The 13858-nt window shown below is 39.3% G+C and overlaps 1 protein-coding gene across 10 annotated transcripts in view; it reads right to left on the minus strand.

The window, feature by feature from the left end:
* The window catches only part of DMD (dystrophin), a 1236775-nt gene that overhangs the window by 1112917 nt on the left and 110000 nt on the right, over nt 1-13858 (minus strand). The window lies entirely within an intron of this gene.

Consider the following 13858-nt stretch of genomic DNA (forward strand, 5'->3'; position numbering starts at 1 on the left):
AATTAAGACATATGTTGCACTGGAAGTTGTAATTCAGAGAATGTCTGAGGTTGGAAGGGACCTCAAGACTTTATCTGGTCCAAGAAGGGCCACTGAGAGCAGGCTGCCCTGAACCATGTCTAGGCAGCATTTGAAGATCTCCAAGGAGAGAGACTCCACAACCTCTCTGAGTAACCTGCGCCACTGCTCCTTCATTCACATGGCACAGAAGTGCTTCCTGTTTTTTAGATGGAAATTCTTGTGTCTCAGTCTGAGCCTACTATCTCTTCTCCTGTCACTATCAAAAAGAGCCTGGCTTCATCTTCCTTGCACCCTTCCCTCAGGTATTTGTATACATTGAGATCCCCTGGAGCGTCCTCTTCTCCGGGCTGAACAGTCCCAACTCGCTCACCCTCTCCTCACAGGAGCGGTGATCCAGTCCCTTCATCATCTTCATGGCCCTACATTGTACTCCTTCCAGTATGTCTATGTCCCTCTTGTAATGGGGGCCCAGAACTGGACATGGTGAGGCCATGTGGCCTCACCAATGCCGAGCAAACGAGAAGGATCACCTCCCTCCACTTGCTTGCAATACTTTGCCTAGTACAAGATACCATTAACCCCCTTTGTCACAAGGGCACATTGCTGGCTCATGTTCAACTTGGTGTCCATCAGGACCCTCAGCTCCTTTTATACAAAGCCATTTTCCAGCCAGGTGGGCCCCAGTATGTCCTGGTGCCTGGGGTTGTTCTTCCCCAGATGCAGGACTTTGCACTTGCTATTGTTGAACTGTGGGAGGTCGCCGTCAGCTCATTTCTCCAGCCTGTCCACCTCCCTCTGTATGACAGCATGACCCACTAACATATCAGTCACTCTTCCCAGTTGTGTGTTACCTGTGAACATGTTACTGGTACACTCTGCCCCATCATCCAGATCATTAATGGAGATCCTGTTTAACAACAGGACCAGACCTAGTACTGACCTGTGGCATACATCAGTAGTTACTGTCCTTCAACTAGACTGTGCCACTGATCACCACCCTCTGGGATCATTCAGGCAGTTTTCAATCCACCTCACTGTCTCCTCATCCAACCCATGCCTCATCAGCTTCTCTATGAGAGTCTCATGAGAGACAGGGTTGAAGGCATTACTGAAGTCAAGGCAGACAATATCCACTGCTCTTTCCTCATCCATCAGGACTGTCATTTCACTGTAGAAATGTATCTGGTTATACATTATAGAAATGAATGAAGCTGACGAAGCATGACTTCCTTGGTGAATCCATGCTGACTGCTCCTGATGATGTTCTTGACCTTCGCGTGCCTGGAAACAGTTGCAAGGATTAGCTACTCCATTACATTCCCAAGGATCAAGGTGAGGTTATACAGCCTGTAGTTCCCTGTGTCCTCTTCCCTCCCAGTCTTGAAGACAGGAGTGTTTGGAGTACTCAGACACTTCTTCCAGTTGCGAGGATCAACCAAAGGTTATCAAGAGTGGCCTCACAATGACATCTGCCAGTTCCTTCAGCACTTGTGGATGCAGCCCATCAGGGCCCCTGAACATCCTTTTCACTTAAGTATTCTCAGACCTGGTCTTCTTCCACTAAGGGTACAGTTTCCTTGTTCCAGCCTTTCCCCCTGGTCTCTGGGACGTAGGCTTCCTGAAAGCCAGGCTTGCTGTTAAAGACTGAGGCAAAGTACCTCAGCCTTCTCCACACTGCGTCACCAGGTCCCACACCTCATTCAGCAGTGGGCACACACTTCCCCTAGTCTTTCTTCTGTCACCCATGTACTTACTTATTATTAGACCTGTGATAAGAGCTTAGTTTTTTAGCCTTAAACTAAAAATATTTAAAAGATTTTTGTGTTTGAAGTATTCCAAACAGCAAAAAGAGTACTATGATACTATGAATATAGTTGGTTGGCAATATCTGTTTGTGTGCAAATTATGATTTTTCCACAACAATTTTCAGGATTTTTTTTCTTGTTTCCTTTGATCGTCTGACAAATCCTCAGGATGCAGAGTGCTTTAGGAGTCCACAGGCCTGAAAACTTCAACATCCTTCAACACGCAACTTAGCTAGACAGCTTCCAGTTCCAGATTTGGCTCATTTGAAGCTGGCATGGCGCTCTTCACTGCACATTGTAGTTGTGCCCTAAAGCTGTTAAAAATGTGGTGAGCCAGGGATCATTCCCAGTAGATACACTGCCATTTTTACTGCAGATTATTAGCACAACTCCTACTAACATCTGTTTTCTTGCTGCTTAGTAGAAGAGTAGGAGAGGACAAACACACCTTTGTCCCTGGCTTTCCATGATGACAATAATGTGAAACCCCAGGCTCAAAAATTATGCAAACCAAGAATGCTTTTATTGGGAGAACAAAAAATATCTCCCCTTTTTACTTTCTGAATTCCTCTGAAATGGACCTACAGGTTAATTGGAGAAAGAGCAAGCAGGAATGGAGGAATGGAGGTAAGCATGCATGCATACACTGCAGTCTTCTTTATACTTGCCAAATTGGATCAAGAAGAAAACCAGGAATTGTTCATCACCAAAAGACAGAGTATGATGTGTGCAACTATAAAAAATTTTAACAGAAAGTTTGTTTGGAGGGCTGAGCATATCCTTTAGTTTAGACGATGCAAAAGTTAGAGCAAAATCCAGCCCTTCCCACCCCACCCAGTTTTTGTTTGGCTTTAGCTTGAAGAAATATGGCATATCCCACTACATTAATTCAGAAGAATATAGACTAATAATAGAGTCTATAGCTCAATTTAACAAAGATGAACTGCATTTTATGACGTTAATAAAACCCAAGCTTAGGAAGAAGCTGAACAATTTAGTAAGGCTCTAGCTAGTTTACAATCTAGTTTGCTGACTACGAGAGTCCAAGGTGTATGAAGTAGGAAGAAGCAGAGTTTCTACATCTCACTCCTCTCCCTGTTTAGGACAGTATTCTAGATGGAAACAAGAAGGTACAAAATCAGACAGAAGTTCTCATTCCTGTGTGATGAATTTCTTCTATAACCGCTCATTCACGAAACACCTTTCCCTGTGATATTTCCATTTCTGGAACAGGGATAATAAAGTACCTAATAATCCAGAATTTGTAGAGCTCAAAATGCACCCATGTTTGCAAACCACCTGGAGTCCTGCAGAGATGTGAAAAATGTCATTAGAAGAGAGAATACATGTGCACATGGATAGGTTTGTTCATATCAATGTTTCCTTATTTCAGTTTTCCCAAACTTCCAAAATCTCTACATAAAACAAAAGAAAATTTTTATTTTTCTACCAAGGCTACACAAGCTTTCTAGAACCTCACCAGGGAGCAAAGTGAATAAATCCGAGGCTGTAAATTCATATTCCTATCAGGGGATTGAGACAGATGTAATCATCTCACTTGAAGAGTTCTGGGGTTACAGAACTAGAAAAGCAAAATGTACTCACAGAACATCTCGGGTCAAGTGGATAAAGTCACCTTTGGCTTCTGTGTAGGAGTGGCAATATGCCAAATTGAAATACAAACCTACAGAGCTGCAAGCATCATTAGCATAAGTAACAGCAGATTAACTTGAGAAATTATGCCACAATGACTGAGTTTCCCAGCTGCACTAAAAATATCTACACAGAAGAGGCAGGCAAGGCATCCTCAAAACAAAACCAAAAAAAACCCACACAACAACACAAGGCCTTAGGGAAATCAAATCCAAAGATGACTCCCTTCTCTTTTTAAAATCTCCTCATGGTAACTTGAAAACACATGATCAAACTACCTGTATGTCCAAGAACATTTATGCAATCTTAAAATAAAGCTATATGTTACTAAAGGACCAAATAATACATTAAGGTAGAGCAATCTTTACTGGAGAGAGCCTTCCCGCAGGCGTAATTCCAACCAGGATGTCAGCAATTGCTGTGAGTACTGAGGAAGAGGAAGAGGGTTCAGGATGTAATAGAAAACACACAAATCTGAAATACATCCAAGAGCTAAGGAATGAGTCATTTTCAACAATGATAATAACAGAGTGGGTAGACTGTAGAGACTGGTCACTGTTATGTAACAGAAAACACCACCATAGCTACTGAATATGGCTAGGAGGTGATCAAAACTGTCTGTGTGAGTATAGTTCACATCCACCGGTTATTTACCAGATTAAGTATATCTGACAGAAGAGTCAATGTGATATACACAGTTCAAAGTGGCAGCAACATACCTGTCTTGTTTGTTTGTTTTGCATGGTTTGAATCTAATCTTACACAACTCCAGGCAGGATGACAGTGGCATGCAAAACAAGTTGATATGATACATAAAATTGGTGTGTCGCTTTAGCCTTTATTTGAGAGTTTCAATAGCCAAACTCTTTCTTTTAGATCTTTGGAAAACAATATATGTTAAGTTTAATATTAACTGGCATTTTCAATCTTGATTACCTACAGACACAGCTCAGAAAGCAAATGAAAAAGGAGTGAAAGTGCAAGGAAATGCAGTAAATACTACAAAGTAAAATAAAAGGTGAAAAGAACTTAACATGAAAGACAAGAAGAAAATACATTTTCACTTTTTAAGAAGTTAACTATTGATTAATAAAATGAAATCACAAAATACTTATACCAAAATAAATAAAAAAATATTTCTTTTAGACATTTTAAAGGACCATGGGGACCATAAATAACTGTTAGACAAGCCCTAAGAAGAAAGTGTTCCTGATTTCCAGTTTGTTGGCTGATTTAGTACATATTAGAGGATAGAAGTAGATAGAGGATAGAGATAGAAGCAGATACCACAGAGTATCTTCTGTACCATAGAAGTCACCTATATGGGTGATAGCAAAGGGATGAAAAAAAAAAAGACAAATTAATTGTGAATAATCTGAATTTGTTTGATCAAACCAGGGCGTAAACACACTTACTGAACTTTTGTGATTGTGACTATGTTTTCACCTCACATCTAATGGCACCGAGCTCCAAAGATGAAACATGCAGCATAAGAACGGTTCTCCTCCTTTGACATTTTTTTAAGCACTGCTTTTCAGTTTCACTGATATATTCTTGTTCTTGTATTTTCAGAGAATTGATAAAGGACAAAAACACATTCATTCTCATTATAACATTTGTTCAGAGGGAACAAGTCTAGGTATTCCATCCCCAATTTCCATAGGTCTTTCGAGACAGAAGTAGAAAATCCTGCTTCTTCCACTAGAGAGGTTACATCTTGACTTTAACACCAGGATGGGCTTAGGGTCTCACTCTCTTTTTAATGCTCCCAAACATATTTGAACAGTGAGTGCTATGTCTTGCGTTGTTCAGGCACCAAGAATCAGATGAATAGCTGCTTCATGTAGGTAACACTGTCAGGAATCTTATGCATGTTTCAGTGTGGTGCAGCATCTCCCTGGCTCGGCAGTTTCCTGTCAATACTGTTTCTCAGTTCACCACCCCAGATATATGAATGCAGCATTTCCCAATGTTACAGAATCAGAATTCTAAGGACTGTTCTGCTGGACATGTAGTGCTTAGTGTTCAGAAATATGGAATAAATACTTGAGTAGTGAAAAAGGAAACAATTCTCTTAATTATTTTATTCAAGATTTTCTCTTCTCCTATCCATTCTCCTGAAGGGAAAAAGCTCACTCACTCTCATGCTGTTTACTTCCCAAGGCTAACAGCATTTACTTTAATATTAAACTTCAGTACTGATCTTAAATGTCTGTAAATAGGATTACAAGGGAGCAAGTCTTTGAGGGCTTGAATCTTCATTTTCTTGCTCTGAGCTGAACGCATACACCATGAGAGCACCATGCTGAGAACCATTTGAAATGCACAGAGAGACAGCCATTTTCTAAATATAGACAAAAATGGACCCCTTCCCCTTTGATGTGTTCTTTACACCCAGTTTCCAAATACAACTTTTCTCTTAGGGACTCAATGTTCTTCAAGTAACAATTACAAACACATGTGAGAACAGTTTAATTTTAGGTGTGTCTTACCCCACCTTTACTTATCCTGGAAGAAAAAGGAAGCCCTTGCTGCTTTAGACATTCTCTGACTTAATTAAATAGGAATTTAAAACTCTACTCTACTTTTGAATTAGTAGCATAACTAATACTAGTAGCAAAACTCTACTCTAGTTTTGAATTAGATGCAAAGTGTTCAACATTGCATCCTGGTAAGCAATGCTGCATTAAAAAAAAAAAAAAATCTGAATGAACAAGACAGACTTTAGGAAATTATGCTAATAGAAGAATGTGATTAATGAAATTAATCCTGCTTCATGTATAGATGATCTTTTCCTTACTGAATTTTCAACTTCTATAATAACTCACGAGTATCTCTTACGTTGTTCTCATGCAATGGAGCTCATTACTTACTACAAGGAATTGGACGGTTCCAGTGTACTTGCAAGCAATCAGCGAGACGAATGATTTGCAGGTGCTAAACATCATGCCAGAGTGTACAAAGAAACATCACAGATCTTATCTGAAAACATATCTGCAGCAAAGATTACCATTTTATTCCTGTAGTGGAGTGGGGTATTTTTATTTATTTGGTTATAATGAGAGAAAGTACTGCAAGCCTTCCATAAATAATCTTTGACTGGCAAACAAAAGTAACAGATAAAGACATGAACCTGGCCTTCTGTAACTAGTTTGCTCATGCCTCCCCAGATCCATTTCAATGAAAGCAGGAGAGTTATCCAAGAACATCCAGATTTCCACAGATGTCTCCACTGAACACTGACATCTACTTTAATGTTCAACTCTATTCTCTAATTTACACATAAAGACAGAAACAGCATTCCCCTTCACAAATTTGAGAAGTGGGCCAAAACTATTACTGGCCTAGTGTACAAGCCAAAGACCAGCAAATAAAAGTAAAACCTCTCTTAACCCCTGTCAAAGTAATTGTGACCCTTTCCAATTCCAAAGCCCTTTACATTCCTGTTGTATTGAAAGGCCTTTCTTTAAGGCCTACAACCCTAATGACTGAAACAAGTATTTTGTTTGTTTGTTTTCCTATTATTCAGTGAAATCTTGAAACAGAAATCCCAACAGTGCACAGGCAGATAGGATCTTGGTGTTGACAAGTTGTCAATGTCTGAAGCTGAGAGTCAATAGTGGGAAACAGAGGTTTTTGATTCCAAGTCACGTGTCTGATATCAGTAATGAACAAGAAGATAAAGTGCTGCCAAGGTAACACTCCCTGCACATAATATCCTTTAATCATTTACTTACCTTACTTACCTCCCAATTTAAGTGGGATTTATTTTGCTTTTTATTGTTGCTTTTTTTAATGTTTAAACAAGTTTGTCCTGAGATATAATTTGCACCCTCCAGCTGGGTGGTCCAACAAAGCTCTTGAACTAACTAGACTCTGAATAGACCCCATCCTACTTCCATTCGTTCTTTATACTCACAACTTTAATTTTATTAAAAAAAAATGGATTGTTTTAAACTTTGATTATGTTAGCAATGGTGGAAAAGGAACACAACCTCCAGAACACAACCTATTATGTTAGATAGCTTTCCACTTCCAACAAACGACAGCTTACTCTTCCTCCCATCTGCTAGCAACCCAATAAGAAGTCTTAAAACCTCCTCGACATGAAGCCACGTGTTCTCTTCATCAATTATCTCAGACTGGAGAACCAATGCAAAAGCTGTTACCTTGTTTTTTTAAACTCCAGTAGAAATAGATGACATCTGTACAACCCATGTGCTGTGAAATGTCACAAAACTCCATTTGAATAACTTTATAACTTATATTTTCAAAACCAAAATCCCTTCCTTTTCCTGTGATAATTTTGATGACATATCTGTTCATATGTTTTTCTCTCTTCTAACCCTTTTGAATGCACAGCCTACTACAGTCACAGACCATGGTGGGTCACTATTTTTTTCCCCACATCTCCTTCATTCATAAGTAGCTAAAAGCAGGGATTCACCCTGGGAGCCGGTTAAAACTCGAGTTTCAGTTGTATGTTATAAATACCACCTATGAAAAACTCCAGTACATGCCTAGTACACAAAAATCTTAGCAAAGCCAACACACTTGATGTTTTCCAAATGTTGATTACTCATGCTCCTGATCCTATTTCAAGTGCACGCTGTATACACCAGCTTTAAACTAGTAATAATACACTCTTCATGATGATTTTCATCTTTTTAAAGCAAATTCAGGATAAGTACCTCTTGAGTAACTCTCCCTGCTTCAGACAGAGAGGGGTTTTATGTTACAACCTATTTTTATTTATTTTTTAACTAAGTATGAGCTGTAATCAACACTCACCCATTCTATTATCAGTTATCCCTACAAATAACCAAGGTTGAGTCATTACCTCCTGACCATTTGGAAAGCGCACTTGGAATAAACCCGTCTAAAGTCACTGTTGGTGGGTTGACCCTGGCCAGCAGCCAGACACCTACCCAGCTGCTCTCTCACTCCTCCTTGACAGGATGAAGAGAGAAAATATGATGAAAAAGCTCACAGACTCTGCTGCTCCTTCTTCCTCACTCTCTGCCCGTGCTCCTACAATACACTATATACACTAGCTTTGGAAATGGGTATCACCTTCACAAAACCTCTATCCCATGTCCTCACTCTGTATCACCAAGGGACCCTCTGTGTCTCCAGGGGAATACTGACATAAGTGAGGCTACTGCTCGCCCACTTGGTACCCATGCTAGGGGTACATGGAGTTGCTTTTCCAGTCTTGTCGATACAGATCTGTCCAGCAATACCAATATTAGTTTTTCTCCTTTAAACTCACAACGAGCTGGGACCAAATAAAATCCCAGAGAACAACAATTGACAGCTTCAGCACTGATTCACCTCTCTTCAATTGTTTTATTGCACTCTCTGTATTTCTACAAATCCTGGGGCAAGGTATTAAACCAGAAAAGTATGCTACAACAGAAACCAAATAATGGGTCTTATGCTATCTCTTAAATTATAATAATGAATACAACTGTTCTGAGATGTTTGCTTACTTAGGTAAAAAACATTATCATGTCCTGACATGGTAAATATCAACACATTCTGTGAAACAACAGAAGAGAAAGTTGGTCCTCTAATAAGGCACCTCTACCTTTCCAACATGTAATAGACTAATTTTTGTCTTCTATATGTTTTTCTGCCTCGCTCTTTCAATTTCAGTGTTTCTCTAGAAGTACAGGCTGTGAAGGATTCCCAGTGACATACTCATACTCAGACACAATACAGCAACTAATATCGGTACCCTCATATTTCTGTGGCACCTCAGAATTATCAATAGATTGTATGTCTGTGTAATAGAATCATAAAGGTTGGGAAAAAAAATGCCAGATCATCTAGTCCAACTATCCCCATGCCACCAATATCACCCACTAAACCATGTCCAACCTTTCCTTGAACAACCCCAGGGACGGTGACGCCACCACCCCCCTGAGCAACCCGTTCCAATGCCTGACCACTCTTTCTGAGAAAGTGTCTCCTAATTTCCAACCTGAACCTCCCCTGGTGCAACTTGAGGCCATTCCCTTTAGTCCTATCACTAGCCATCTCTGAGAAGAGGCCAACCTCCAGCTCCCCATACCTTCCTTTCAGGTAGTTGTAGAGAGCAATAAGGTCTCCTCTGAGCCTCCTCTTCTCCAGACTAAACCACCCCAGTGCCCTCAATTGCTTCTCATAGGACTTGCGTTCCAGGCCCTTCACCAGCTTTGTAGCCCTTCTCTGGACGTGTTCCAGGGCCTCAATGTCCTTCTTGTACAGAGAGGACCAAAGCCGAACACAGCACTTGAGGTACAACCTCACCAGAGCAGAATACAAGGGGACAATTACCTGCCTGGTCCTGCTGGCTACACTATGCCTGAAACAAGCCAGGATGCCGTTAGCCTTCTTGGCCACTTGAGCACACTGCTGGCTCATGTTCAGGCAAGCATCAACCAGAAGCCCCAGAGCCTTTTCCTCTGAGCAGCTTTTGAGCCACTCTACCCCAGGCCTGTAACGCTGCATGGGGTTGTTGTTGCCAAAGTGCAGGACCAGGCACTTAGACATGTTGAACCTCATCCCATTGGCCTCTGCCCACTGATCTAAGCTGTCCAGGTCCCTCTGCAGGGTCTCTCTACCCTCCAACAGATCGGCATTTCCCCCCAACTTGGTGTCGTCTGCAGACCTACTGAGGGTGCACTCAATTCCCTTGTCCAAATTATCAATAATGATATTAAAGAGGATTGAGGTATGCTACGCTTATCTCCAGCATTCTGTGCAAAATCCTGAAGTCATGTTGTTAACAGGCATGACAAAACTCAATCCCATTTCTGCTAAAGATATGTTACAACTTCACAGCTGGCCAGGGTTTGCAGCCATAATTCTGGTTCTCCTTTTGAGGAAACAAATCAGATCCTTCATGTTAATTACAGGTAGTTCCCTGAAGCAAAGAAATCACTTCTCTCTATGCTTCATGAAGTGCCAGATACACTGTTGTCGTAACAAATAATAAAATACTTGGATTAAATAATAATCAGTGTTCTGTTGCCTAGGTTTACAAGAAACTACTTGATACATCTTGCCCAACAGAGTTACTTGAGATATTGTTTATTCAATAGGTCAACCAGGTCACTCGATTCCATACTAAATACCAGTTTAACTAAGGACTCCTGCAAAATTAATTTACTTGCTGCCAGAAAAATAATCCTAACTGATACTCTTATGGCAACACTCTATCTCCCTGTGGTTAAATTACCTTTATTATCTGCCATAACTCTTTGAATGTTGATGATTAAAAAGAAGTTGCATTTAGGCCCATGTAATTAAAAAAAACTGTGCCACTAAGGAAAGTGTGGGATTAGGTCTTATGACTGACAATCAGATATAATTAAAGTATTTTTTAACTTGCAGTTTTAAACTAACTTAACTAGAAGGAGTATTTTGGAATTATGCATCTTAGTTATAACCTTAAATTTAGAGTTTGAGACCCTCCTCAAATCTGTCTTGGATATGTTTGATCTGTCTTGGATATTGGATATGTTTGATGCATCCTAGCTAGCCACTTACCTATTCCTCATTATTTCTCAGGTTTTGAAAGAAAACAGAAGCTGAGGATAAATATAATTAGTTACTGGATTTAACAACGTGTGTGTCATGCTTTCTGTCCTTGGCTTCTGAAGACATACCTGAAAAGGCGTATACGAAGGTGTAATCACAGGATCAACTGGGCTGGAAATTCACTTTGTTGTTTTGGAAGTGTTTTGCTAAGTACCAAATTCATTCATAAGGTAAAAATACCATGTGTTTTTCAGTAATTTAAAACCAAGGCCACTAAAAGTGAGAAGTCTACAATTTTACTATTAAACTGAAAGTTACCACAGACAGTAAACCGTGAACATCCACAAATTATTTTAGCAACGCAAACTTCAATTTTCAGTCACCAACTATTTTAATGGCACAAAAACTATTTCATCAAAGCATCTATCCAAAAAGATTCCATCCATTACAGCTGGGGAAAGTAGAAATATAAAATTTTCCAGGTACGTGCAGATACCTAATACCTTTACTTTTCTACTTTACTACCAAACCCGATTCAGTAACAACTCAAGATGTGAAAATCAAGACATTGCATTTCTCAATGTTTGCCATCCTTATCTCATACTGGACCAACACAGAATGAAAAACAGCCTGGGACTGCAAAGTGAAAAGTCTGGTCTTTGACAAATACCATTTATTTAAACAAATAGGTGAATATTTCAGCTTGCCCTTTTTTGCTTGTACCTAGAGAATATTTGCTAAATATGATGTGTGACCATTAGTATCAAATTAAAGAGGAGCTCCCATTATAAATGGCATTTTGTAGTAAAAATAAACAAAAAAGTTGAATAAAAGCATACTATGGGATATATAAATAGTGTTCTTAAAAAGAACAAAGCTGATCAATCTGTTTTCAGAATCTTTGTTTGCATTATGTGTTGCAAAAATGTATGTGACCCACATAATGGCTATATAAAAATAACAGGTTGCTCTTAAAAAGGAAGTCTAGAGAAACAGCATGTGGTGGTTTTATTTAGTGTGGCTTTTAAGTTTCAGGGAAACAGATCAATATAAGTGATCAGGAGTGAATGCTAAAAGGAGTTGACCCCATAAAAGAAATTCTACATGCTCTTTACTCCTAAGCATCAGAAGCACACAGACATGGAAGAAAGTTAAACTAGATATAGATTAAAAAAAAAAATACATTTTCAGGCAGCTTAGTTTTTGTTCAAATTTTGCTATAACTTTTTCTGATCTACCTTTTTTCCCTGGTTGTGACAAGTCATGAGGGGTGTGAGGGAAGGAAATGGAGGAAAAAGTCTTTGTGAGCAGCAGTCAAAACCAAAAGCCTCCTTGATAATTTTAGTATCTTGAGTTCCTGTATTATCAAGAAAGTCAGAACACTTGTTGCAGCTATGTGCAATGTCTTTAGGGATATGTAAATTAAAGAGACACCTTGTAAAGAACAGTCCGTTGTAATGTAAAACACTAAGCTGGGAAACTCGAGGATACTAATGAAAACACTATGTGCCTAATCTTGTTTTACTCTTCTGATTTTCCTTTAATAAGACTAAGATCTCTTCTAAAGATAAGAAAAGCAAAACAACAACAACAAAACAAACTGCAGTGCAGATGGAGGTTTTTTATTTTTTGTAAACAGGTACAACTTAAATCCTTATTCTGATGCACAGATGCTCAGATCATATAGGAAAAGTTTTTTAAAAGATGCAAACAAAGCTGTTTGCCATTTTTTTGGCATTGTTTGACATTTCTCTAATTTCTTATAGAGTCCTGACTTCTCCCTTCTTCTGCAAGGACTCCACAATGACTGCATTCATGACAGTTCTGCAGTGTATCACTTGGATGTTTTGAGTCAATGATGCAGAATAGGAATAAGAAGATGGGCTAATATGGGCTAAATCCATCTAAGACATGCAGCACAGCATCAAGCTGGAGGATTTCTTGTTATTTATAATTCAAATACAGTAATCTTCTGGTCTGAGTACCTAGTGATTTCACTAGAATGAGAAGAGGAACACAGATAATATCAGCCTTCCGAAAATTCTCACATTTTTCTCTGAATGTCTTACTGAGCAAAGTCCAGCAACTGTTCAGATAGATGAGTCTTCCCCCTGCCCTTCACTCCATCCAGCATCACACAGGAAGTTAATAGGGTGCTTAGCTATTACTGGCAGCTTTTGGAAATGTCAACATTTCTTATGGAGATTAAAACTACAGGATTTCAGGGGAAGGTTTTTTAGTCTTCTGTGACCTTACTCTAGAATGGAGGAAAAGGATATCCTTTATTTCTGAATACAGCCCCTCAAATTGTTAGCAATTTCAATTTCATTAGAGAGTAAAAGTGCAACAACAATAAAAAAAAAAAAACTCATACGAAAAAACAAACCCCCTAACAGAATTTGAACTCTGGATCTTGAAGAAAAAAATATTTATGGACTTTGTTTATTAATACATTTTGTTTAGGCATAATATCTTTGTGGAAAGCTGGAAGAGTAAATCCACATGTTCAGTAATATCCCTTTGGATAAGTTTGACTCCCTCACATGCCATTCCCCATGTATGTTTTACAAGGTGATGACCACCCATTCTTCAAATGGCTGTCTCATGGAACACCTGAAGCCCCTGCATTCCTCACTTTACCTGTCATTTTTACTCCTGCTGTCCTCCTTACTCCAGTGAATTTTAGAACTGATAGATTTTAGTGATAGAGAGAAGGTGTTTCTTCTCCCAGCTTAGCTTCTCGTGATCCTTGCCTGAAACAGCCAGACACTTCCCCACACTTAGTATTTCTAAAACAGAGTTTCTACCTCATCCAATACTTGTGCCATCAAGCACCAGCTGTGCAGCTCATA

Source organism: Anas platyrhynchos, chromosome 1, assembly GCF_047663525.1.
Source record: "Anas platyrhynchos isolate ZD024472 breed Pekin duck chromosome 1, IASCAAS_PekinDuck_T2T, whole genome shotgun sequence".
In the NCBI taxonomy this organism is placed as follows: Eukaryota; Metazoa; Chordata; class Aves; order Anseriformes; family Anatidae; genus Anas; species Anas platyrhynchos.